General features: G+C 43.7%; 1 protein-coding gene across 3 annotated transcripts in view; it reads left to right on the top strand.

Annotated features, from left to right (window-relative positions):
- The window catches only part of AIG1 (androgen induced 1), a 192330-nt gene that overhangs the window by 142201 nt on the left and 24618 nt on the right, over window positions 1-25511 (top strand). The window lies entirely within an intron of this gene.

The raw sequence follows: 25511 nt of genomic DNA on the forward strand, positions 1-25511 counted from the left end.
TTAATGAAGAGCTCTCCATCGATGTAGGTAACTCACCTCCCCGAGAGGCAGTAGCTATGTCAGTGGGAGAAGCTCTCCCGCCAACATAGTACTGTCTACATGGGGGCTTAGGTCAGTACAACTACGTCGATCAGGGGTGTGGATTTTTCACACTCCTGAGCGATATTGTTATACTGATATAGGTCTATAGTGTAGAACAGACCTTATATATATAACAGTGTTCCTCCCTCAACTATTGTTATTAGCACCTATTCAAGAAGGAAAGTCTGTATATAAGTATAATTTTCATGAGTATCATTGGCAATTACACGGGCCTCTGTTTCAGCCTTGAACAGCTTGACATCATGTTCCCTTTTCCCCCGAGAAGAGTAACAATGGCCTGACAAGAGTGGAGTTGTAGGGATGTCTGTCATTAAAAACCACGTGCTGCTCTACTAGTTCCACAAGCAAAGTAACCAACTATTCCTCTTTTGTAAATTGCATAAAATTGTAAAGAATGTTATTTGTTGGGTGGATTCTCCAACCAGAAACTTTTCCTTAACCTCCCTTTTTATGTTCATTCCTATACTGTAACCCAGAAACAGAACTGTTTCTACTTTTTAACCTACTGCTTCTCACTAAGACCTTGGCTACCCTTGCGAGTTACAGCACAACAAAGCAGCCGCGGGCGCCCTAGCTCACTCCCCTTCCACACTGGCAAGGCACATAGAGCGCTCTGACTCCGCAACTACAGCGCTGCTGGTACTCCACCTCAGCAAGAAGAATAATGTTTGCTGCGCCCCTGCTGGAGCACCGTGGTGCCAGTGTGAACGAGGTGTTGCATTACTGCGCTGTGATTAGCCTCCAGAAACGTCCCATAATCCCCTTAAGTCAAATGGCCACTCTTGTCATTGTTGTGAAATCGGCTGCAGGAATGCAGAAATGCCCTTTCAAAGCTCCGTTTCGGAGAAGCTGGCTGCTTATCAGCTCCAAGAAAAAGCAAACATTTACTGTTTGCTTTGAGTGAGTGAGGGAGAGGCACAAATGCCACAAATGTGGCCACGCCAGTGCACTTGCAGCTGTCAGTGTGGACAAACTGCAGCGCTTTCCCTACTGCGCTCTCCGAAGGCGGGTTTAACTCACAGCGCTCTACATCTGCAAGTGTAGCCATGCCCTAAGAAACCTTCTTGTTGTCTATTAATGAGAAATGCAATCAAGGTAGTAAAATATATAAGCATAACAAATCTATCCTTGAAAATTCATAATACTCTGTTTAACCAGGAAGTTCCAGAATTCCTGGGCAATGTATGTGACACCACAAAGGATTAAGCAGCACTGAAAAGCTGCTAGGTAGCTGTCATGCCCTCAGGGAGTTGTTTGAATGATACAAGATTTGTAACTTGATTTGCTTCTGGGCAGCTTTGGATAGAGGATTGGTCTGAATTAGAAGTGGTTTTCAAACCTGCGTAGGCAGTTTCTGTTAAGCTCAGTTGTACTGAGTTCTTAATAAAAGCTGTAGTTACTTTTCTAATTCACCGTTAGACTCTTAATGTGTTGGTCCAAACACAGCACAGGATTTTCAAAACATTATAATGATTGAGGGTTAGAGACCCTGCCCCACACTGTCTCCCAGCATGGGGGAGGTCCCACTGGGTGTCAACCTCCTAGCTCACATCATGATATGTTAGGGATGGACTGCTCTAACCTCTGCCTTAGCTGGGCAGAGCAATATAGCTGTAACTGGCTCCCTGATGGCACTGCCTCTCTGTTGTGCAGAGCAGAAAGTTGGTACAGCAGAAAATCTGACCCAGAATCAATAAGCCACGACATTGTGCTCTCTTTCAAGTAGCAAAGACAAATTTTTGATGAGTGTTTTAATACTTCGATTTTTCTAGCCCAGAAATGATTAACTTTATGTTATTCACAATGAGAACTCCAGTATCGCAAATGGGGTAGCTGCCACAGGTGAACTGCCAAAGGCAAAACATCCCCAAGTACTTTAATATATGCTTAGTGACCTCATTAAACAAAATTTGTACATTCCATTCAAAAGTTTGAGACCATTTGAATTTATTTTCTGGTTTGCATTTTTATCTTGTCATTGTAACTATAAACAACTGCCCACTGAGTTTTCATTCTACAGCATTTGGTCTCATCATCCTTTTAAAATATGATTAAAAGAAGTGAGATGGCACAGGAGATCAGTACAGTTTTCACTCCCAGGGAAGAAAGTTTAAGTGTAAATTAGTCCAGTGGTCTCATCTTTGTTCTATTTTTCCACAGCATACGACAGCACAATAAAGCACTCTGTGCTCAGGTGAGGCCAAGAACTGGAATAGTAAAAGTCAATAATATAGTAAAAGTGTTTAAAATTAAGATCTTCAGCCAAATTATTTGTCGTAATGCAATTTGTCATAATACGATGATGCTATGCCACAACTCACGTCTGAGACTGACATCGCAACATTGTGACCTAAAGTTAGTTGCCAAGCAAAACTATTTATAATGCAAAATTATGCTGGGATAGTTCTTTGCAAGAAAAAGTATTGTCCTGTCAAAGTCAGAATGATCCCAGAAAAAAATTGGGTCCCCATACATCTCGGAATTGCAAAGGTAAAGCTGTTTGTGAAAATGTATATAGTATCTATCTGTGTTCAGTTTGGCTCACGTCATTGGTATTAGCACACACTCTCTCTCTTGCACACTCTTTCTCTCTCCCACACGCACGCACACACACACAGAGAATAAAGTTAATAACTATGGAGAGAAGAGTAGCATGAAATTGACAAGGGGAGAGAGAATGCTGGTTACAGGACAAAGATGGAGTGGTTTGATGTGATGGGTGTATAATTAGCACAATCCAACAAAGCAGAGGCAATTGCAGGATGCGTTGTGTCAGTTCTTTTTCTAGACAACATTTTGATTACGTGCTGTAGCAGAGTGTACTAAAATGGTATCTATTTATACATTAGTAATAAAGGGAGCACACAGCTTCCAAAGAATATGCATTCAGTTTAATATCTTTGTTCTGTGAGCCTTGCACTAAATTAACTGCTGTTTGTATTGTGGCTTTGGTGGTATTTGGTACTCTAATTAGGATAGATCAGTGCACTTAAGCCAATATTCCATATATGTTTTGGGTCTGAGTGGGGGGGTGTTAAATGTTGGAATAAATTTCATCTACAAAAAAACTGAATCAACTGAAAATTATATTTTTAAATTAAAGGAACAGTTTGGGTTTATTTAATAAAGGTTGAGCCGGATAGTTTTGTGGGTTACAAAACTAGGCGGAAGGTCACCAGTATTATGCTCTGCAAGTTTGTATGTGTGTACATGGAGCGACGACAAGATTTGTTGATTTTTATTTATTGATTTTGCTAGCAATCTCTTAAATAGAAAAGATAGTTATGAGTGTGTTATGGGGACCGTAGATGAGAGCAAAGTGGGTTCAAATTTCAGGATGAGTATTTGTCAATCAACATACAAACCCCTTCAGTGAACTGAGGCAAGTGATGTAGTTAAATACTTCTGTATAGCTGAAGCATACATACAGTAGTGTGAGTAATGGATGCAGACCTCCATGTAGAATGGAGTGTTTATAAAGGGACAGGTTGTCCCTGTATTCAAAAGGGCAGTATGGATGTGTTAGTGATATTCCTGGGGGAATTCTGTGCCAAAAAATTAAAAATTCCGTGCACAATATTGCAAAAATATGCATTTTTTTGGTCAAAATAACATTATGTAATTACACCTGTTTTTATTATTTTGGTAATTTATTTCAAAATACCTGTCAGCAGGTATGTCTGTAATAATACAAAGACACAAAAATTCCTCCAGGAGTAGAGAGTTAAGGAAGCCACTACGACAACCCAGTTCCTGTTTCTCTGCCCCCTCCCCCGACAGCCAAGCAGGGGTGCCCACACCCCCTCCGCACCAGAACCCTGCTGCACCTCCCCCCAGTCCAGACACTCACACGCACCTCCTTACCCCCCCCCGACTTCAGCTGTGGGTCCCCCTGCCCAGATACTCGTACCCCTTCTTCCCCCAGAGCGCCAGAGGAAGAAACACCCTGATGTTGGGTCCTGGGCTTGTATGGAGTTTCCTACACCTCCTTCCTTCAGGGCATGTTGAGAACTGCAGCTGTCGGGAACCCTCCAGCTCCCTTCCCCCCCGCTGCCCCAGTAAGCTGTCATCTACTTGCAAGCTGTGCTCTGCTGGGTCCAGCGGCCCCTAGTGGCGGCCAGCAACTCTACAGCCCATTTCTGTGGAGGAAAAGGAAATTCTGCGCAAAACCCATTAATTTCTGCACAAATTTTGCATGCGCAGTGGCGCAGAAGTCCTCCAAGAGTATAGGGGGAGGAAGGGTGAAAGAAACCTCCCCACCTCCTTGCACACATCACACAAAGGCGAGGGCAATCACACCTGCTGATACTAGGAGAGCACAAGGACTGCTCCCCTTCTGATTCAAATTATCCCACAGTGTGTGGGGGAGAAGATGGGACCATGGACCCTCTTGTCTTTGCACTAGCCCACAAAGCTGCCTGGTCATGCTGGGGGGAGAAGGCTGCTCCAGCCCCAGGGATGTTGCAATGTGGGCACTCCCTTTGCATTTTGGGTTGTTTGGGAAGGTATTGTGCCCTGAAGTTCTAGGTCTCCCAGAGCATCCCTGGGACCACGTTCACCTGTGGGGTAAGGAAACTACTGTACTTGAGATATTGGAATTCTCATGGTGAATGCCCCTATTCAGGCTAAATCCTGAACTGAAGCCTCAGATTATGTTTAATGATTTTTAGAAAATAATCTCTCACTAAGAGCTTGTCTATATGGGGGAGTGCAGGGTTAAACCAGATTAAGTCCAATTAAAGCAGTTTGAAAGTGCTTGCATACACATAACGTAATTCAGTATAGCACACTAATGCTGTATTTATTGGGAACTCCAGAGTCCTCTTTCCAAGTGAACTAAATTTGCTGTGAATTGAGTTTGTTCAGTCCATTGTTTATGTGCAAGTAATGCTGCTGTGTACTACTTTGGCAGTCCTGCAACAACTATCTTACACTGTTTTGCAGGCAGCCATTAGTGACCTGTCTGTTTACTATGTGCACTGCTCTAGTGTCAAATTGACTGGATGCCCCACTCCCCATTTTAAAAATTGACATGGGGCCAAAATGTGCCCACTTGCTCTTGGATTTAAGTGTATCAGCATTGTGCAGTAGTACTTCAGAAGCCTTTCAATGGGCCTGGGGCAGTCACTTGGAGCCGTGCTGAGACCCTGGAATTTACTGCCATCCTGGGAGAAGTGACTGTGCAGGAAGATCTTGTGGCCAGCCACTGGAATAAAGATCTTTTTATGGGCATCGCTAAGCAGATGACTGTGAGGGGGCACAACCGGGACACTGACCAGTGCAGTATAAAGAGCAAACAGCTCAGGATGACTTATATTCAAACCAGGGAAAGAGTCAAGTAGTGGAATTGTGACCTGTGCATTTTTTGAGGAGCTGAAAAGGATTTTGCACAATTACACAACTTCCCAACCCAGGAAGGTCATGGACCCTGCTGCCGTCTCTTTTTCCACCCCCTCTGCCCTCTGCCCTCTGCAAGGACAACCAGCAAGACTCACTGGAGGATGAGCAGGGGGAGGCCAGTGAAGAGCTATCTCTGGAAGGCCAGGATCTCTTCAGGCCTGAGGATCTTGAAGCCAGCCAGGTAGATGGCAAGCCCAATTCCTGCTGTGCAGCTGCCGAGTCCAATTCCCAGACAGAAATCCAGGCTGGGAGGCATGGGAGTGTTGCACCCATTGAGGCTCTGGGGATGGGCGGGCACAGGCCCATCCACATCTAAAGCCTCCACCCCCCCCCGCCCCTCCCACCCAGACATTAAGGGGAGGAGCCACTGGAGCAGGCATCAAAAGATTGGGGGGGAACAACAAATGAAAAAACAAGAACGGGAGTGAGGGTCACTGGTTCAAAAGCAGAGATCCGGGGCCAGGGGGATCCTCTCAAGGAAACTTCGGCATGTAAGAACCTGTCTTTATTATTGTGCTATATGGGCATGCTAGCTTCTGTTCCAGGTGCCCCATGGCCGCAGCCATTTTAGGCAAACGCGAGTTAGAAATCTTTCTGAGTCTCCAGCTCCCACCTCCCTCTCGTCTTCACTCGGCCCACACTGTCCATTTGGCTCCCATATACACATTTTCAAATGACGGCTGCTTCAGGTGGGCAGTCGGCCGCTGTTTCATTCTAAAGCCCTGACTATCGGCCGTTTGCAACCCCATGTAATCTGCATTCTTACAGTGAATGCATCAGACAGTCATTGCAGAACCCTGTCTGTTTTTCTCTATTCTTTCTCCATGTCTGCAAGGGAGATCAAGGAGAAGCTAACTCAATTTTGGTCTGGATATTATGGGGGTAGCTGCTCAGCCATTCGCCCCTGGTATAGCTCGCATCTCCTTTCCACTCCTGCATCCTAATGAATAACTTCACAGCATCTCTCTGTCTTTCTGGTCTGCCCTTTGGCTTTTTGAATATGGCCATTCTCTGCCTCCAAGTCACCCACCTCAGTGTAATGTCATCAAGAGTCAGGACAGCCTAAAGGGGATGTAGAGGGAATTACTATCCAGCTTACCCCCAGATGCCCCACATTAATCCCTCCGACACCATATAAGCAAAAACCCAAACTGGAAACATAATTCCCAACATGTCCCCTCCACCTTGCTTTTAAGGCACAACAGCAAACCAAACAGCATATACCACACTGACAAAAATCCAGGGGTGAAAGTAAAGCCGAAGACTTACCCATACGGGGGCTGGCTCTGGCCCCCAGAAGGGGTGGGGCCTCAGGCGGAAGGGGCGGGGCTGGTGGAGTCAGTGTCCCCCAGCCGGCCCATCTGCGCTGCCTGGCCCGCACCACCCGAGGCTCCAGCAGCGATTTAAAGGGCCCGTGGCTCTGGCGTCACTGGCCCTTTTGCGCCCTGCCATCAGCGGCTCTGCAGGTAGAGACCCGGCAGGGCCGCCGATGGGGGGCACAAAAGGGGCAGCAATGTTAAAGCACTACTGCAACAGCACTTTAAAGTCAGCTGGGTACGGGCTGATACTGGCAGCCACTTTTTACTGGTATGCCGTACTGGCCAGTACCGCTTTACTTTCACCCCTGCAAAAATCCCAGTACAACCCTCCTTGTGCATACGCCACTTAACATCTCTAAGGTTCCCTCAAGACTGGAAAGGATCTCAGAGAGGGAAAGTCAGAAATGCATATAAAAAAATGCTATCATGGCCTCTTTGGAATACGAATAATAACCACTTGTGGGATTTTCCTACTCCTAACCCCAAAGCACCTGCAGTGGCCAGACCCTAAAGGGAAAGGCCATTATCAACAGCTCAGTGGCTGGCTAACCTGAGGGATGGAAAACAGAAAACTCAGGATGAAGTGTTTGCAGACATCACTGCAGAGTCCCTAGGAAAAATGAAAATAGCAGAAAGGTGGAGGCAGCACTTGAGGACACAGATGGAAAAAGAAATGGAGCTCCAGAGAGATCTTTGGACTGGCCAAAGTCTGTGTTGCAGTGGCCAGGGACAGTGTGGCCATGGCAAAAGACAGTACAGTATTGGAAAAGACAGGGAGCTGCAAAGGCAACCCCTAGAGAGGCAATACGGAGCCAGAATGCTCTGCTGCAGCACATGTTCTGTAGCCCCTGGACCAGAGCTTAAATTCAGCTGGAGCTGGCGGGAGTGGAGTTCAGGTAAATATTTTCAAACCCTGAACCCTGGCATCTCCCACAGGCCTGAAGCTCCTAGCCTCGGCGCCTCTCGCGGGGCTGAAGCCCTGAGCCCCGAAAACCCTGGACAATACAGGGTTCTAGGAATACCTGCAACTCCTACCCTCTGTATCCCTGGAGCGATGCTCCTAGAGGCCATTCCCTTCATTGACCCAGGGCACTGAGAACAGCTGTACCTGGGAGCCTAGCTCTTTTGAGCCATCTAACAACCCTGGTAACTTCAAGCCTCACCGCTCAATGACAGAAGACCCACGAACAAAAAGTGGCAGAGGGAAGGCATATATCTGTGATTTTAATCCCCCTCCCCTGGTTGTGTTCTGCCCTCCACTGTACTGTACTGTACCACTATGAATTTTTGTTTCACTACTGCTCTAATTTAATACAGTATTTAATAAAAAAACTGTTAAAAATTAATTTATGAGGAGTCATCAGTGCATTCTAAGCACAGACACGAGGTAAAATAAGGATTCCCACAACGCTGCACTTCCACCACCCAGAAACAACACTGAACTGCTCACAATCCATTCCACCACTAGTTCACCTGATGGCTTAGTAGCTGGATGTTCATTTTCACAGTTTCAGGCCTGAGACTCAAAGTAAGATGAATAGGCATTCCATAATAATGTTGCCCAACTGTTTCCATTTTCTATTGGATGCCTTGCTGGCTGCTCAAACCACTGAGCAAGTCTCTGCACCTCCGCCTCCCACCCATTGTTAAGGCTTTCTCCCTTAGTCTCATAAATATTGTGCTAAAGATGCTGCTAAATCTTTGGCACATTTTTTCCTGCTGCTTCCAACCTATTCCACAAACAGCACCACCTTCCTTTCAGACGGCCAGATGCACACTCCACTACCATTCTGCAACTCCTGAGGTGATAGTTAAACTGTTCCCTCCTCTCCAAGCAATCTTTGAATGGCTTCATTAACCAGCAAAGCCAAAGGATTAGTCAGGTTTCCCTGGATACCCAGAGCAATCTCCACACCATTAATGTCCATAGTGATCCTGGAGGCAAGCAGTCCTTTCTCCATTAAGATCGATAGAGCTGAGTTCTCAAAGCGCTTAGCAGCATGGACCTTTCCAGACCACCGTGCATTTAAGTATGTAAACTTGCCATGATATTGGAGCACCATGGAGAAATACCCCTTTCAGTGTATAAATTCTGTGCCCTAGGGAAGAGGAGGCAAATAATAGGCACATGGGTCCTTATTGCTCTAATATGGTTTGGGAATGCCGTGTGTGCAAAAGCCATCAGCAATCTCCTGAGCATTTCAAGCTTTACAATCCAGTACAACAGTACCTTTTTCTTGGCATCACACACCTGCAAAACAGTTGCCCCAGTGGTTGACCTCCCCAATGGTGTGGCTAGCAACTGGTATTTGGGTGTCGTCAGCTTCCAGAAGGCAATGGCGACCCGCTTCTCCATGGATATGGGGCACTGCATGCTGATACCCTACCGCTGCAGATCCAAGGCTAGCTCAGCATATAGCTCAGAAAAGGTTGCCGTCACCGTCCTGAAATTCTCTCTCTATTGCTGGCCATCCCAGGTCAGCAGACCATTTCTTTCCCACCAATCCACATCGGTTTCACAAGCCCAAAGCGGTGCTGTCCAGTGTGAAGCTGTTCCAGGAATTGCTCCTCTGGTATCAGTTGCTCTTTTTCATTCTTGTCCCACTTCCTCTGACGCCACTGAATCTGCTGCTGCCACCACATCTTCCACTCGGTGGTGCAGCTGGTGAAGTTCAATGCCGAATTAATCTGGCTTTAAAAGCTGAAATACACCCAAGCAGCCTCTGTGTACTTCTGGTTGCCAGCAGAATAGCGCAGAGTATTCTTGAGTCTATGCTGACTCAACAATTTGAAAAATCTGCCTGGAAAGGAATCATGGGGTCAACAGAGTGGAAACATGGGATTTTTAAAAACTTTGAACCCAGCTGGCTTCTGCTGGGCAGAGCAAGAAAAATCCCAGAACGCATGCTGCTGAGCAGTGATGCAAAGGACCAATAGGATACCTTCTGAGAATGCCGCACACCTAGTATGCGGCAAGCCACTGCCATGTGTACAGAGTGATGTGAATTGAAAGAAGGCACAGCATCCCTTGTACATGCTAATACTGTGCTGTACATACTGCGAGTTAAATAATGTGTGTCAAATCACTCAGGTTTAAACCCTCCCCCTCCTCAGTGAGGACAAGCCCTAAGATGCATGTTTAAATACAGGAGTCCTTTTTTAACAACGTACTCTTATTGTTTAAATGTAGATCTATATTTTTAATACACAAACCGGGAAGCCAGCCACAACTCAAGTTGGACCCTTAATTCCCAGGCCCCAATAGTTAGGACTGCCTCAGTCAAATGTCATGTGATCTATGAAAGGCTCCTTCCCCCAATCACTGCTGCTTGCACTGAAGAAAGCTCCAGGAAAGTGCAAAATCTTTCAAATTAATTCTTCAGATTTCTCTAAGCCTGGATCTTCCCTCTTTTGATGTCCTCAGACGCTCCCTAGGACTTCTGGGGCTGTTTGAGCTCAGCCCTGAGCTGTCTGCCTGTCCCATTGGGTGCCATTTCCTCTTCAAAGAACTGTTCTGCAGCTGCTCGGTTCTGTGCAGGGAGCGGAAGCCTTTGAAATTGTTGCAGCTCCATTGCACAGTCTGTCGGAGTAACCAGCATTTTAAAAAAAAAAAAGCTCTCATCTGTTTAAATTAATTATACAGACTTCAGCAAAGTTTTAAAGTTAGATAGTGAGATGAGATCTGGTGGTTTCTTGTGTGTGTGCGGTTTTTTTTGTAAATGATTCCTGTTCTGTGCAGCAGCTTCTGCTACCTGCTCAGAACGGAACAGCAATGATTCTTTTTAATATAAAAATGGGACAGACAGGGAGCTTGAGGGCCAACTGGGCAGCATAAAGGCTGCATAAAACTGTCTTTGCCCCTCTCCTCCTGGGCTGCCTCTTCTGTGCTGAGTCTCCCAGGAGACACTGAATAGAACCTAGCTCACAGGGGGAGTGACAGGGGTGGGGCAAAAGGGGCAGCTGCCCCAGGGCCGGCAATTTAAAAGGGCCTGGGGATCCCGGCTGCCACTACTGCAGCAGTGGCCGGAGCCCCGGGCCCTTTTAAATCGCCGCCGGAGCCCTGGGTGGCACGAGCCAGGCAGCATGGATGGGCTGGCTGGGGGAGCCTGACCCCCAGCCCTTCCCCTTCCGCCTGAGGCCCCACCCCTTCTAGGGGACCGGAGCCGGGCCCCCGTACCGGTAAGTGTTTAATATTACTTTCACCCCTGAAAGTGAGCTTTCATACTGAGCTTCCTCACTGATGAGTGGGAGGCACAGCTTGTGTCTGAGGAGTGGAAAGATGAATTGGGGGTCAGATGATCATAATACCCGTGTAACTGGGTGCACACCACACCCCATAGGATTCGGCCCCTTGGCCCCGCTCCTTAAAGACTCAGGGATGCTCCAAGCTGGTGCAACACCTGTGCTCTTTATTTTATGTCCGTTTCCTACCACCAGTTTCTCGTTATTTACAGGCTATTTACACAGCTTGGCCTCACACTGGCCTGGCCAGCAAAAGACTAGTAGGCTCCTTCCTCCCTCTAAGCCTGATCTTCCCCTCCTGGTCTCCACCCCCCTTCTTCCACTTCCTCCCAGTCTTTTAGCTTCTGCTAATGAGGCTGGCAGATGCGGGCAGTTCCCAGTCAAGCACTGACTATTTACTGAGTCCCAATCCATTCCCCCTGATTGGGGCTGGGGTGGCAGGAGCTGATTAAGGGCTTTCCTAGCAGCGCCCTGCCACAACCAGCTCATCAGCACTTTGGCCTTGCAGCCAGGCAGTTTGTAGCTTCAGGGTATGCTGAAAACTAAAAATTCAAAAGTGTTGGCACGCGAACCTGCTTTATTGCTTCAGTCCCCTGGCGGGATGAAAGGAATGAAATAATCTTTCCCTGGATGAGGTGCAGATCAGACCAGGATGATAGTCAGATACTATGGTGAAGAGAGCCATATGAGTACTCAGACAGAGCAGAACATTTGTTACATCCTGAGCATCTACCCCTAGGCCAACATGTGCCCAGCTGAGTGCGTGGGATCTTTGTGCGAAACCTACACAAGAGAAGTGTTTGGATGCTGTGGTGTCCTTGGCACTGTCTCCATGGAAGTTGCAGTTACCAAGACCAATGAACCTAGGGCTGCAGCAGCACCAGGCTAAGGAAGGAGGAGGTCCATCTGTTGCTCTAAGCATATGGAATCTTTGTTCCTTTTGTGCTCTCCTGTCGGCATAATTACTCCACCTCCACGAGAGGCAGAAGCTAGGTAGGTAGGAGAGAGCATCTCCCGCCAGCATAGCACCAGAGTGGACAGCGCTTAGGTCAATCTAACCTAGGTTGCTCGGGGGGGGGGAGGCATCGTTTTCACACCTCTGAGCAACATAAGTTACATTGACTTAAGCGGTAGTGTAGACCAGCCCTTAGAGAGCCTAGTTTTTGCATGAAAGAAACCTGGGAATAACAGATATTTTCTGTGTGGCTGCATAAGGGTCTGAATAATAATATAGAGCATAAGGTTTCAAGCACAAAATATATAAAGTATGAGGTTGAGTCAATATGCATCTAAAATAAAACAAAAAATACTTAAACAAGAAAGTAAGTCTATATATTTTGTAGGTATTTTTAGTGAAAAAGACAATGTTATATTGCAGATAAAATAATCAATAAGAGAGTTAAAATAAAAAGTGTCAGTTGCATACGGCATTTTTTCTTAATACCATTGCCAAGTCATATTAAAGATATTTTGCACATTTATGACTCCTCTGAGTTTAGGATTAAGATGACAACAGTTTTGAAATTTGAAGTGTCCTATATCTTTAATATATCTTGATGTGGACATTATAAGAAAAATGCATCATGAAATTAGTTTTAACTTTTTTACTGATGGTCTGTAAAGTTGTCAGCACTGGAAAGGTACAAATATAGCTAGTCAACATTTTTCATTTAAATCTATATTCCAATGAAAAATAGCTTTTTAAAAAAACTGAAAACTTTCTTTAAAAGTGTGGGGGGATGGGATTTTTAATTTATTTTCTCTGGCAATTTCAAGATTTTGGAATTTCACATTTTTCTTTTTTTTTCCCCTGCTGTTTTTCTCCTCTCTTCCCTTCCATTCCAACCCCCGTCCCATCCCCTTTTGTCACTGAATGCAACAGAATGAACAATGTCTAAGAATTTTTGGGGGCTTCTTTCTTTCTCTTCCTTCCTTCCTTCCAACTTTCAAAAGTTTCTCAATTTTTTTCATCAAAACCTTTTTTTTTAAAGAAATATGACTTTTCATAAGAAACAAACTTTTTTTTAAAACTTGTTGTTTCCTTCACTCTTTTCCTTTTTTTTTTTCCCCAGGGGAAAATTAAAAATCAAAAACCAAAACATTTTCAGGGTTTTGAAACTGAATTTTTTTTGTTTGTTTGTTTGAAAGAAAAAGATTCAGTTTTCAAGAACTGAATGAAAAATTTTACTGGAAAAATCCCTGGCTTTCAAAGAACTGGAAAAAAAATTCTTTTCAGTTTCAGTATTTCAACCAAATATTTTCGTGTGGAGTTTTTGCAGGGGTGGGGAGGTGGTTAAAATTTTCCATGAAAGACAACTAATAAATTTTGAGCAACACAGTCTCTAAGTGGTTTCATAGAAATTGCAGAGGAGGTGAGATAGATGCCTACTGGACTCCACTGGTTCTTTTGCTCTTTGGGCATAAGAACAGCCAACCACCTCCACTCTCTGGCTCATGCATGAGCGAAATGATGGAAACCATTGTAGTAATTAGGTGAGAAGCACCTTGTGCTCAACAGTGTTGAGAGTAGGAGAGATGTTACTAAAGTAATCTGTGGCCTATGGGAAGGAGCACTGGGCTGAGCATCAGGAGACAAGAAGGATGATTAGTAGTGAAGGCTCTGGACTGGGACTTGGGTGATCTGGATTCAGTTCTAAGCTCTGCCACATATTTACTGTGTGTGCATTACTTAAGAACATAAGAACGGCCATACTGGGTCAGATTAAAGGTCCATCTAGTCCAGTATCCTGTCTTCCGACAGTGCCCAATGCCAGGTGCCCCAGAGGGAATGAACAGAACAGGTAATCATCAAGTGATCCATCCCCTGTCGCCCAATCCTAGCTTCTGGCAAACAGAGACTAGGGACACCATCCCTGCCTGTCCTGGCTAATAGCCATTGATGGACCTATCCTCCATGAACTTATCTAGTTCTTTTTTTAACCCTGTTATAGTCTTGGCCTTCACAACAACTTAATCTCTCTGTACCTGAGTTCCTCATCTGTAAAATGGGGATACTACTACCCTACCTAGCAGGGGTGTTATGAGTGTAACTTCATTAATGTTTGTGAGATGCTGAGATGTTATGGTGATGGAGCAATATAAGTACCGAGGTAGAAAAAGAATGAGTAGTATAAGCACTGAAGTTTGTATTCTATCCATACCCATAATAAGATCATACAATAGTGCTGCTAGGCCCATCTCCATGCCATGACCTAGCTTGAAGGCTGATTAAGGGAAGTCTGTAGTTCCAGCAGTTGCTAGCTTTTGTTGATGTGTGCTTGTTACCAACCTGTCCGATGACTTTGCCTAGGAAGGGGTGTTTAGAGACAGTACAATAGCTCTCTCCCAGAACTGCTTGTGACAATCCTGGCTCCCTACCCTGCCAATGCTCACCTTCTGCTATTTCCCAAGGTGGACCATAGCATTCTCTGGCAAAAGAAGCCTCATGGAGCCTTGAATCCAAACCTTGTGGGTCACTGGGCATTCTGCTAGCTCCTGGACCAAATCCATAGACCCTGTCTACATCCGCCGCTGAGGATTCCATTAGTTGAAGTCTTAGTTGCTCTTTGATGGTTTTCATCAGCAAAGGAGTCAGGGCAAGGATATATTTCTCAGGGAATGGCCAAAGTATTCCTCTGGCCTTCTTGTATTTCCTCTTGCATGACTATGCTGACATTTACACAGGTAGATGCACACACATTTAATTAAAACATTTCAGATAATCTGTTTTGATTTGGGACCTACTACTGAATGTTATACATGTAATTGTCTCCTCCTTTTCCCATGGTTAGATAAGGTCAGTGCTCTGAGCCCCTACTTAGTTGCTGACCTCACACAGAGACTTTGGAATTCAGCCTCATCAAATTAGGCAGAAAGATGTGGTCTGGTGGGCTGAGGAATCACTAGGCACTAAGAACTTCTGCATTCCAATCCTGGCTCAGACATTGATTTCCTCTGTGATTTTAGGCAGGTTGCGTGTGCCTCTCTCTGTGTGTTTCCTCATTGGTGAAATGGAATTGTTAATATTTTCCTATTTCACAGGGGCGATGAAAGGATTAATTAATATTTCCATAAAGCACAATAAAAATGAAAAGTTCATATAGAGCCTTTTAAGTATTAATAAAAACATACAGCCACCATTAGAAATTATTAGGAGGTTATCACTGATGATCCAATCTGTCTGGGATACTGGTTTGGTTTGGTTTTGTGGTAAGTGGCTCCAGCTGTGCCTCTGTGCCTGTAATGAGACACTAGAGACACTCAATATGGGAAGTAGAGGAGTCACCTTTCCATAAATGAAGAAATTATTTAAGGATTGGCATACAGCTGAAAATGTTTGTATAGCAGTTCTGCTGTTGAACCTCTCATAATAGTGAGAGGAAAAAATTGCCACCTTTATTTCATGTGTGGGTACAGAGCTAAAAGGTTTCCTTTGGGCTGAAAAAGACCCGAGAAGAAAACTACACTCAGGTAGGTCATTGGTTTGTTCAGTGGACTAAGTATCTGAAAAGTTAGTGGAATGGTAGCTAACCAACTTGTCTCATAATATGGTATACATTGTTTGCGGACTAGTTAATATGAAGGTTAGTAACCAAATAAAAAGTACTGTACACGAGGCAGAAGAGCTGATACAGAAGGATGAGACTTATCAAACAAGGCATGGGTGTACATTGTAATTACTATGATTGTTTTAATAGCAACAACACAGGGGTGTAAGCTAGCAATTTGAAATTTATCTAGACATTGGACAATCTGTTGCCACCCAAACTCACAGTATTTCCATAATCTCCATAGGCAGACATGCATTTATACACAACATAATCACTAATAGGAAGGAAAGATAAGCTAGTGATTAGCACACCTAACTATGGCCTTTATGTGACCTCCCTGTTCTTCAGTTTCCCTATCTACTTCACAAAGCTGTTATGAAAATTGTTTATGAAATGCTTCAAGATTCTGAGGTGAAGGGATGATAGAAGTGCAAAGTATGGTGAATGCTATAGGTAACATGGCAAAATGGTTTCATCCACAACCGGCCTCTTTGCACAGCTTTTTGGACTGTATTGCAGGGGTTGTCCCATATTGCACCCATCCTGCTAGGTGGGCTTTCTGACTTCAGAGACCAACAGTCCATTTTCCATCAAGAGAATGTGTCAAGCTCATAATCTACATTAAATCAACATTATGTTTGCACAGTTAAAAGCTAAAAAAAGAAAGGAAATGCAAAAGATAAGCTTCATACAGCAAACATGCAGGCATGTTTCCTATCTAGTATATAGTAAATCTGGATAATAAGATTCCACTAATGTCACTCTGTGTGTCACTCTGAAGCCTAAAACATCTGTTGAGTCAGTGTGAAGCGATGGAAGCAGTTACTAGCATGGTTAAGAGGTCTTTTTGTTCAGACTATTACCAGGTTCACTGATTACTGGAATTTGCTATCTGTTACCATCCAGTTTTTAAACTCTCATTAATTTTGACTTTATGAATTACACTTGAGCAGTGTACAGATACAGTAAGGCATGAATCTATGCCATGGCAAAAGTTCTAGACCATTGTGATATCAGAAGTAACTCAACCAATCATTATCCTTACTCTGCAACTAATTTGGAAGCAACAATTTCATTGTTCGTATAACGGACACTGCCCTGATGGTGGAATACTTGGTCCAGTGGCCATACCCATGTATCCAACTGCTATCTGCACAGATCAACACCAATTCTCCCAGCACAATTCCTCTAGACACAAATCAACACAGCCACCCACACAACACCACAACAAGCATACACAATAACCCCAAATACACATAGTCCCTCAGTGCAGCACATAAAATAACCCCAAACATCCTTCTGCAGCCTACTATGCCTGTTGAGTCAGTGTGAAGTGCTGGAAAGAGCTACGAGAATGATTGAGAGCTCTTTTTGTTCAGAATATCACCAAGGTACAGTCATCACTGGATCTGTGGTCTGTTAGCATCCAATTTTTATATTCTCCACAATTTTGAGCTCTTTTACACACGTGAATTTACTAATTACACCTGTGTGACACAGGCTTTCAGTTACTAGTACATAAATATGCTCAAAAATATATTAAATTGCACATTTAACAAGGAAAAACAGGAAAATAAAATTCTCCTTACTCTCTCTCTCTATATATATATATATACATAATGTGTCTGAATCTATTCTGTTATGGAAACCTTATCTTTCATATTTTCTGACATTTTTAATTGTAACTGTACAACCTTAAAGTTGCATTCATGAGTAGTTTGTGTTAGGTATCATCAGCCAGAATGGTTAACAAAAGAAATCAAATAATGCCTTAATAAAAGTTTGGATGAAAGGCAAAACACCTTCCAGTCACAATAAAAAAATGCTGTTCCCCAGAAAATGTGTGTACCAATGTATACTTGGCATATGCCCACTTACAATCATGCAGCAAATTCATAGTTTAGGAATATGTGTCATTATCATAATTATTTATCTATATTAAAACAAGGGCAACTGATTTCTTGAGCCTATTACACTGCTTAACACTGACATTTTTCTCATTCTAAGTGTGTGTGTATGATTTAATGTGATGCCATTTGTAAGAAGTATGACACCCTCTTGAGACCCTTGTATTTATCTACTTTCAATTAAACTTGAAATATTCAGAAAGTCTCCTATACTAATCCCATCCAACTTGGAAGCCACATAGCTCAGGCATGAGGCTGTCAAACATGAGTAGTTTCAGATGTCAATGCACCAATGGCAGAAATCCAGGAAGAGAGATCAAGGCTTAGTCACTGAAAAATACATGCCAAAACATCTCAGATACATAGCATCATAGCACCTCATAAGAAAACATGTCGTGACAGGAAATCAATAACCTCTTGCAGGCAATCCGTTTCTGAAATATTCTTGATTAATTATGCCAGTGCATGTTTGGCAAAACTGCTTGATCCAGCATTAACCTAATGCTTTTTGCATGAAGCAGTGTTGTAACTGGTCTCATAAGTCAAATTTGATGGTTCAAGTCAGGCTTTAAAGGTTCAGGTTATAGATTTCTATAATGTCCCTATGTCAGACATAATTGCCTTTACTGCAGCTTGTAGACTTTTGCTGATCAATCAAAATAACATTTCTTTTAACATAATGCCAAATTAAAATAATCTACAATAACTGCACTTAGAACACAAGCTAGTGGATCTGTGGAGTGAAGAAGCTTGAAATACAATGGGCAGAATGTGTTGGAAATGTATAACATATTTTATGACAAAGCACATTGCTGTATCTCTCTCACAATGGAATACTTGCTGTTTAAAATGTATAGTGCCATACACATCATGCAAAACAAATTACAAATTGAGTTGCTGTGTGCATTGATGGTACTGGATTCATATTTGCCTGTTTCTCTTTGTAATTTCAGAGGGAAAGGGCTTACAGGTTTATGTAAAATTGTCTATTATAGTGTGTAATGTATAAACACATTATATATGTAGTGGCAATAGCCTTGAGATAAATTGTTGAACTATGTGATAAATTGCAGAGCCGTGTGATAGATTACATTTATGCATCTTTGGCTACCTCACCTGAACAATCCCCCTCCTCACTATCCACTTTCAAGTGTTCAGATTTCTGAGCAGCATCTAACAGCCACTACTTGTCAATTTTGGTGTATTCCTGGAGATCTCATCACATGACATAATCTTTAATTAAAGATTATTTTTTTATTCCTTGAGACTCCAGGGCAATCCTGGAGGGCTGGAAACCCTAGCCACCACTTAAAAATGAAACTGCCAAAGAAATGTTTCTTGCTTTTTCCAAATGTGGAATTTCTGCCCCAAAATTACACTGGCTTGAGGCCCAGGACAAGCCATTGTCAGCCCTGGACTAGTCACAGTTTCAAAGTCCAGTATCTCCAAGCTAGAAACAGGAGCTTTACATCTTTGTTAAGCCAGGACTATCCTTCCCCAAATTTCTAAAGCTTTCTTCTAGCCCTGGTAGATTGCAAGGTCTTTAAAACGATACATTGCATGTATAAATAAGCTATTTTAGGTCATTGTAAGTGGTTTATAAAAGGTATTGATTGTAATATTTCTCTCTATCAGAAACCTGTGCAATTGGACTCATGATACTCAGAGAGCCTGGCTTTTCAGGGAAAGGAATACTATTTTTCATATCAGTAACATTTTCTAAAATAATCTCTAAAATATACCTACAAGGTTTATTTTTGTGAAATGGGGCCTATTAAAATTTGATGGTGCGGTGTATAAAGATTCTATTGGCACTCATTTGTGCATAAAGTGACCATCCAACAGTCATGCCAATAAAACCTTTATGGTACTGTGTACATAATTTGGTATATATGCACTGGGACTGTGATTTTGTGGGCAATTGGAAGAATCAAGGAAATATTTCTCTGGATGGTCTTTAAAAAAATTTGGCAGCTGTTTGCAGTAGTTCCAGTATTTGTGTGTGGTGTTATAGTGGACAGGCTCTGGCTGCTCCATAGTGAAGGTTGTACTGAGTTTATATTATAAATCCAACTTGCTCCCCTCCCTCAGAAATTCACAGAGGAATATCAGCTTCAAAACTGGAAGATTAGGTTTGTGGATGAAATAAAATTTCTACTAAATTTGAGATCAGTTGGACAAGAGGTTCATGAATTATAACACTCATTAAATAATAATTATGGCACTTATTAACAAGTGGCATTCGCCAAAGTTCAGAAACTCTGCTAGTGGTTTGTTTGTTTTTTCCTGCTAGTGTTTTGACCTGGAGTGGAAAAGTTAAATTCTGGGGTACTTTATGGTCTCAGGAAAGAAAGGAGTAGGATCTGTTGTTGGAGAAATAAGTAGAGTAAATTATTTGCTTGGTTTACTATTTCCTGTATCACACAAAGGGTAATGGGGATAGACATATTACTGTTGTATCACTATATTATTTAGCACTGCAGTTTCAACTGGTGACACAGTTGTGGGGTTTTGTTTTGTTTGGGGGTGTAAAATAAAAATTGCTAATTTTGCTACCCAGTCTTGCATTCCACCTTGTTCCAAGCGCTAGTGACAAAGATTTTCATGTGGTCCAATTATAGAGTACTATGTCTACCTGGAGGAGATACTAAATTATGTAAAGAGGGGAGCTGTGATAAGTGGAAGATACAGAGAAACAGAGACAATGCATCATCAGCTAATGGAGGGGGAAGAGCAGAGAAGGAGTAACTTGGCTTGACAGAACAGGAGCTGAAAGAGAGCAGCTTGAAGCAGCAGGAGCTGAAAGATGGGAGTGGAATGGCTCTGAGGGAGGTAATCAGAGCAGCCTGGGAAAACTGATGGAGGAGGATCAAGGACAGAAGGTAGATCAAAGGAACTGAGAGATGCAGAATTCCAGAATGTCCCAAAGCTACAAACATTAGTGTCTGGAAACGATTTTAGCTAACTTTGTATTACCCTGTCTCCCCTCTGTATGAGAGAGAATGGTCTTGTGGGTAAGGCAATGGACTAGAACTCAGGCTTGAGGTCTGTTCTCAGCTCTGCCCCAGATTTTCTGAGTGACTTTGGGCAAGTCATTTAATCTCTCTCTGACTCAGTTCCTCTTCTGCAAAATGGGAACAATAATACTTCCTTTCCATTCCTTATAGCAATATTTTGAGGATAAGTTTATTAATATTTTTGAAGTGTTCAGATACAGCAGTGAATAACTCCCACTATTCCACCCAGGAATATAGTGAGAACGGACCATTATTGCTATTTTAATGTACGGTATGTACTATGTATATCAGAAATAAGAAGGATGAGGCCGTCAACGATGGGTAGGGATGGAGAGGCCTACTGTACAATTCCAGTTAATTCAGATGTACAGTATCCTGTATATATAGCCACACAAAAGAGGAAGAGAGAGAGGGGTTTACATGCAAGAGTGTTAATTTTTTTTTCCCAAAGAGCATTACACTCTCATATTGATTGAAAATTGTTTTCTCTGGCTCTTGTGGCATTGTATAGTATGGGTCTTTGTTTAGATCACATAATACTTCCTCTCTTAAACCGTACAATAATAATTAATGAGCTGTCTGTGGCTGCCTTGGAGTGCATCCTGTGCATCAGTATGTCTCAGCTAATACTAATAATTTCTCATTTGTAAAAGGGAAAGTGCTGCCAGTGATCTCAGTCTCGGAAGGTTTCAGACTCACTCAAGGATTCCAATTTATTATACGCCCAGTTCTGATATCCTGCTGTTCTCTGTGTGGATTATGCTGCCTTGGTGGAAGGTGCCATCCTTCAAATGACACATAAATATTCCCTGGTCAACTGTTTCAGCTGTCAAAAGTTTAATAATCCTGCCCCTTGTTTTATAAGATAGCTATCTAGTTCTCCATTTTACCCCAAGAACGGAACACAGAGATGGCGTTATTAGTACAGGAGGGCTATTATGCTACAAGTGTGGCTGCCTGCTATTGTGGCAATTTTTAGATATGCCATTATCCGTTGCTAAGGTGAGCACATTGGCAGAGATTTTAAATTTAGTGGAAAGTATGTAGGTTATTTTGCTAATAATATTTTTCATTTCTACAACACCTTTAATCTCACAATGTTTTACATACCCGTGGGAAGTAGGGAAGGGAGGGACATGGATTGCTTCACCCACTCTGAAATGCAGCAGCTGTTTAACAGCACACAACTACATGGGAATTTAGAACTGAGAGTGAAGGATAATACGATATCTGATTGAAATGGCTGAGAGGAATTTAGAAAAGCAGAATATTATTGGAATTTGGTCAGGACACTGAGGTTAGGAACGTAGGAATTGCCCCCTCTCCCCACACCAATATCCTGTCTCTGACCGGTACCAGATGCTTCAGAGGGAGGCATTAAACACTGTTAATGGACAATAGGATGCCTATAAGGGAAGTTCACCCCTCCCCAGGAGTTCTCGTGCCCTTACAGAATGTGTCATGAGATTGTATCTTCAATGACCCTAAGTGATCAGGATCTCAGTTTTGTTTCTTATTCAAAAGACACCTCTGATGTCCCTTACTAGTACCCTTCTGGATCATTATTCAGTATTGGCTGAGAAGGAAGAGCGCTTGCAGTTGAATCACAATAAACATTTTCTGCAGCACCTCAGTGTAGCTCTGGTATGGCTACACTGCAGCTGACAGGGAGTCTCCTAGTCTGGGTAAACACACTTGCGCTAGTAATGTGGATGTTCCACATCAGGCTAGAGTTTGAGCTCTCGAGCCCAGCTGGGCTTAAGATCCTGGTTTGGAACATCCACATTGCTATTTTTAGCATCATAGCTTGAGTCCCGCTAGTGTGAGTCCGTCTACCAGGGCTGGGAGGCTCGCTCCCAGCTGCAGCGAAGACATACCCTTAGAGGTCTCCCATTCAAGGCCTGCCCTGGCTCAGTATTGCTTATCTTGTGGGATCTGATGGAATCACAGCACAAGATGATAAGTCTAGAAGATGTGCTATAGCCTGATATTTGCATAACAGTCTCATTTTCAGAAATGAAATGCCTTAGAAGCAAGTGTTCTGATTAAGCATTAAAGTGTCTGTTGCATATATAGAAATGCTGCCTGTAATATGATAACTGGAACTGAAGGATGAGGGTCAGGTTTCAGGAGGGACCTAGTGTGGTGGGCACTGGAGGCTCAGGAATGCAAGCCAAGGCCAGGCTGCTACCACACCAGCACTAGAGCCTCAGCATGTAATACTGGCCTCTCACAATATTCCGTAACGTTCTGTTTCCTGCGCTTCTGTCGGCCTGCTGCATCACTTATTGCTAATGAAGCACTGCAGCTCTTCATAGTTTTATATAGTATCCATGGATACGTACATACTGTCATCACAGGACTGAAACATAATTACTCATTAATTTTTGTAGAATCATTCAAGCTTATTATTCTGTGGAGAAGCCAATACTTCAGACCCTCACAGTCTGTTGTGACAAAAGATTTATTTCTGATATCAAAGCCATTAAACTTCCTTTTTCATCACTTTATTGACTTGTACTAATTATTAACACTCTGCTATATACGTGTCATAATTAAACCCTTTTGCTAACAAAACAGGATGGCTCATGGGATTTCCACTGAACTAAAATAATCTTTCACCTTTAGATCTTTAGTTTTGAATCTAGCCTGAGTCAGTAATAAAAATTATCATCTTCCGATGGCTCTTTAGTGACTAATGTGAAATAATATGTTGGTTTCAGGCCATTTTCTTGTGAACAGGTGACTACATGACAAGAAACACCATCAGAACTGACACCCTGTAACAGTGTGGTTTGCCATTAAGGGCTGGAGGCCTGGGGTCAGCCAACCCTGAGTACTGAAGGAACTGTTCCAGCCCACCTGTGTTGTGTTAATAGCCTTGATGGACAGTTGATTCTCCCAATAAAGGGAAGGGGGAAGCTGTGCCAGAGACTGAGGAAAGCCTTCTGCAGGGAAGGCTTGGAGACCAGGGGAGTTGCATTGGATAAGAGGACTGGGAGTAACCTTCTAGGTCAGGAGGAAGACCGTGACACCAGGGGAGTTTGGAAGTCAGAGCCTGAAGGCTGAGCACCAGCCAAGCAACATCTGTGAGTCGGTGATTTGAGATCCTGCTCTGGGAAGGAGTGCTGTGGACTCCCTACCAAGTGGTGAGTAGGAGGAGAGAGAGACACTCTGAACCAGACTTTGTAAAGATCAGAGGGACTCAAACCTGGGTTGACAGAGAAACTAAGCAATGGACACCTCCACACTACCACTTGGTGGCAGCTGTAACCTAGCTGCTTCCTGTGATCCATAAACTGCAGTGGAGGTACACATATGGGAAATCCTTCCCAAGAGACCCAATTGGCAGCTGCTTTTGAGGCTCCTAATTGATCTTTTTACCCCATATAAGCCCCTGGGGCATGCGAGGAAGCATCCAGGCAACAACGCAGATCCCTAGCGAGCTGCCACAACTGACTCTGCTTCTCTGTTCCTCCTCTCCTGAATTCCCAGCATTGACTTGGGCTCTGACTTGAATTCTGACACTTGTTCTGGATCCAGAACCTTGACACAACTCTGACCTCTGGTACTGATCTTAGCCTGGAAATCTGACCTCAAGCTGCTCGATCCCTAAGTCCCACCTCAGAACCCTGACAGAATTGTGGCCTAGAGGGCCAGTGTGTGCCTGAAGACTAAATAAATTGGACTCTAGAAAGGGAATGTTTTAACTACAGATTGTGAGGTGGGAAACTGAAGCAGAGCAAGCCCAGGCCACGAGGGAGTGCATGGGTGGCAGTTACCCTGTTACAACGGGTGTAGTCAGCAGAATTGACAAGAGCACCTACCACCAAGGAAGGTGACAGTGCAGTGGCAGAAAGCAAAATGGAAGAAGCTATTTGGCTGAACAGCAGCAGTGGATGCAGGCAGTTCTGCAGAAGCAGCGACAGAAATTGCAGTGGGTCACACAGTGGGCTTTGGGACCCAACAGTGCTGGCAGGAAGACCACTGCCACCTGCAAAGGAGTGATCTCTGTGTGTTTCCAGTGTGGCAGACTGGGGCACAGAAGATTTGAGTGCCCCAAGAAGCAGTATGAGTACTTTAGTGAGGGATGAATAAGAAAGAAACAGAAGCATGAGAGGGCAGGGACCCATCTGCCCAAGTGTTTGATATGGAGAGGTGGGGCACATTAAAAGAGTTTGTACTTTGGATAATAGGGTGGAAGGAAAGGGAAAAGCCCAACAGACCAAGAGAGTGTCAAAGAGAGAGAGAGCTAAAGGGGGAAACAGTCTGTGGTATGTTCACAGCAGTGTGTCAGCCCTGAAAAACAAGTGGAGCAGTGATAGCCACAGTGATAGCTAGAAATGGCCATGAGGAAATGTGATCAAAGCATAGAGATGCCCAGAGAGTGGCACGGTCGAATTAGTGTTTGGGAGACCACTGAGGCTAAAGCAAAAGTGGATGTTGCAGTCATGAGAGCAGCTCTTACGGCTGCCAAGATGTGCAGAGGGAATATAGAAATCCTGATCTCTTTAGGGGAGAAATATTGGAGGGAGCTAGCTGCTACGGAGGAGGTCAAGCAGCAGGCTCTGAGGCAGCAGGACAAGTTAGACAAGGTGCATCAGGCAACTGTAGGAGAGAACTCACTCATTATGTTGAGCAAACTGGATGGAGAGCTGGAGAGCTTGCAGTCTCAGAAGCAGACTGGCAAAGGAAGGAAGAACATAAGAACAGCCATACAGGATCAGATCAATGGTCCATCTATCACAGTGTCCTGTCTTCCAACTTTGGCCAATGCCAGGTGCTTCAGAGGGAAAGAACAGAACAGATAACACAAGTTATCTATCCCCTGTCATCCACTCCCAGATTCTGGCAGTCAGAGGCTTAGGGACACCCAGAGCGTGGGGTTGCATTCCTGACCATTTTGGCTAGTAGCCATTGATGGACCTATCCTCCATGAATTTATCTAATTCCACAGGTTGACTGTGCATTGTG

The sequence above is a fragment of the Chrysemys picta genome, chromosome 3, assembly GCF_011386835.1.
Source record: "Chrysemys picta bellii isolate R12L10 chromosome 3, ASM1138683v2, whole genome shotgun sequence".
Taxonomy (NCBI): Eukaryota; Metazoa; Chordata; order Testudines; family Emydidae; genus Chrysemys; species Chrysemys picta.